Source organism: Mandrillus leucophaeus, unplaced genomic scaffold (assembly GCF_000951045.1).
Source record: "Mandrillus leucophaeus isolate KB7577 unplaced genomic scaffold, Mleu.le_1.0 Scaffold176, whole genome shotgun sequence".
NCBI lineage: Eukaryota > Metazoa > Chordata > Mammalia > Primates > Cercopithecidae > Mandrillus > Mandrillus leucophaeus.
In genome coordinates, this window is record NW_012101765.1 from 2,982,203 (window position 1) to 2,984,658 (window position 2,456).

Here is a 2,456-nt window from a genome sequence, read left to right on the forward strand (position 1 = left end):
GGAAAAGGATTTATGGGGAAGGTTGTACCTGAACATTTAGTCTTAAGTTGTGAAACACAAATGCTGAGTAGGAACCAGAGGAAAGAATAGAAGGTGTTCCACATATCAAAAAAAAAAAAAAAAACAGGCTTTGGGAGTCCTGAAGACCTCTGAGGCCTGTCTCTGCCTACAATATAACCTTGCAAAAATTCCTTAATCTGAATTGGTTTACTGGGCATATTGCCATCATTTTATGTGTATTTGAATTGCTCCCTCTGCCTAAAATATAGTTCTCCCTTCTCCGTTACAATTATGTAGCTTTTATGTGTTCACTCACAATGAAGTCTTCAAGATTTCATTTCTTCTCTGAAAGCCTTTCTAGACCATAACTTGCCCCTCCCTTTTTCAACTTCTTTCCCTTGAATTCCTACACGCTATCATCTCTAGGTTTTTTTTTTTCTTTAAGAACGTACAAATTCTGTGTTATTCCTATTAATATTCCGCTTCTCTATATTACATTGTACTTTGAGGACAGCAATCATATACCTCTTTGCACCCTTGATGCCTAACAAAGTCCTGGTACCGAGGAGATGTTTGATACTTGTTAGTTCCCTTATTCCTACTTCAGCATAGTTGATTTGTTTTCACGGATGATTGCCTGGGGTTCCTCTCTATTCATACTGAAAGACAGCTGCCTATTTTATCCACACAAACTAGTTCTGGTTAGGCTTAGATCACATTTTTAAATGCCTAGTGTAATCCTGTTTCTGGAAAATCATGCTGCTTATATGTCTAACTTTACCTTTTTCTCTTTCTAGGTAATGAAAGTATTAGCAAAAGTATGACTTGTAGTGGCTTTTAACTTTCTTCAGGTGCTGTGTAAACTTCACTAAGGCGCTTACCAAGAGATTGGTGTCTTGCAAGTCTGTTTCTCAGTCACACCTAAGTTTAGCGAATGCCTTTCAAATTAATCTTTGTAATAGCACATGTTTTGCTAAATGTGGAAATAAGACCCTCTAAACACCAGTGTTGTTCAGTAGAACTTTCTGCAGTGATGGAAATGTTCTGTGTTGGCTCTGTCCAGTAGGATGGACCACTAGCCACATGTGGCTTTTTTTTTTTTTTTTTAAACTCTAGATATTACCCAGACTGGTCTCAAATTCCTGGCCCCAGGTGATCCTTCTGCCTCAGCCTGCCAAAGTGCTGAGATTCAGGCCTAAGCCACTGTATCCAGCCACCACATATGGCGTTTGAACACTTAAAATGTAACTGATGCAACTGAGAAACTGAATTTTTAATTTTATTTTAGTTTATTTAAATTTAAATTTAAAAAGTCTCATGTGGCTTGTGGCTATTGTTTTGACCATGCAGCTCTGAACAGTGTTTTCTGTGGGATAATATTTATAGTGGATTCCAGTGATGAAGAAAAAAATAGAAGAAAAAAATATGAAGTTTGAACTCTTCTCTATAGCCATGAGTCAACAAGCCATTAATCTTTCATGAGTTCTCTTTTCTATTCCTTTATTTTCATGCCTCTCTGAAAAGAGGCTATTACTATCACTTCCAGTCAGTCTAGAGACTTTTGCAAGATTAATCTTAATAAAGCACTATTTCAGTCACCTTGATTATATCATTGGTCTGCCAGATATTTTCAATAGCTCCTTGTTCTCTATCTTCAGAACCCTCTTCTGTTTGCATTCCTAATCTTAAGGATTTGCTGCAGGCACAATGTTCAATTTGTTCTTATTCCTTTACTTTGTCATTTCCCTTCCTCTTCTGCCTGTTTAAATCCTACACAGCTTTAAGGCCTAAATTCTGTCTCTCCTATGATGTCTTTTAAGATTCTCAGGTATCTTTTAAATCTCTTATTGTCATTATCACTCCTTGACAGTTCATATACATCCTGTATCTTCTTTATGTTTTCCAAAATATGTTCCTATAGAAAGAATGAAATCTACTTTTTGTTGTAAGCTGCCCTTAAACGTCTCTTTATTGCAAATATAGCTTTAATTCAGCTAATTAAAAAACAGCGATCTTATTTTTATAGCTTCTCTCATTCTTTGATTCTTCTAAACTCTTCTATTCTCTAAGTGTTCATGGTTTTCTTTATAACTCCACAGGTGTTTTAACAGCCCCTAGGGATAGCTGTGGTATTGAAAGGTTGACATTTTTATTGTTTGTAATTTGGATAGTAAATAGCCTTAAAGGCAAGAGAGTTTATTCATTTATTAATTCAGCAGCCACTTATTAAGTACCTACTATATGCTAAGTGCGGGTTTTATATCAGGAGAAAGAAAGATTCCTGTCTGCATGGAGTAAAATTTCTAGTTTGATATTCTGGCCTGTCCCCAGACCAGTATGCTTCCATATAATGTTTATTCTGTCAGTGAATGCTAAATACTTCACTTGGTGCTAAAATTTTAGTTGAAAAATTAATGTTATCAATTAAAGTCTAAAGATTTTTTTTTTTTTTTTTT

The 2,456-nt window shown here is 35.4% G+C and overlaps 1 protein-coding gene across 4 annotated transcripts in view; it reads left to right on the forward strand.

Moving 5' to 3' along the window:
* ARL13B (ADP-ribosylation factor-like 13B) overlaps positions 1–2,456 on the forward strand; it is a 93,273-nt gene that overhangs the window by 31,021 nt on the left and 59,796 nt on the right. The gene's annotated exons all lie outside the window — the stretch shown is intronic.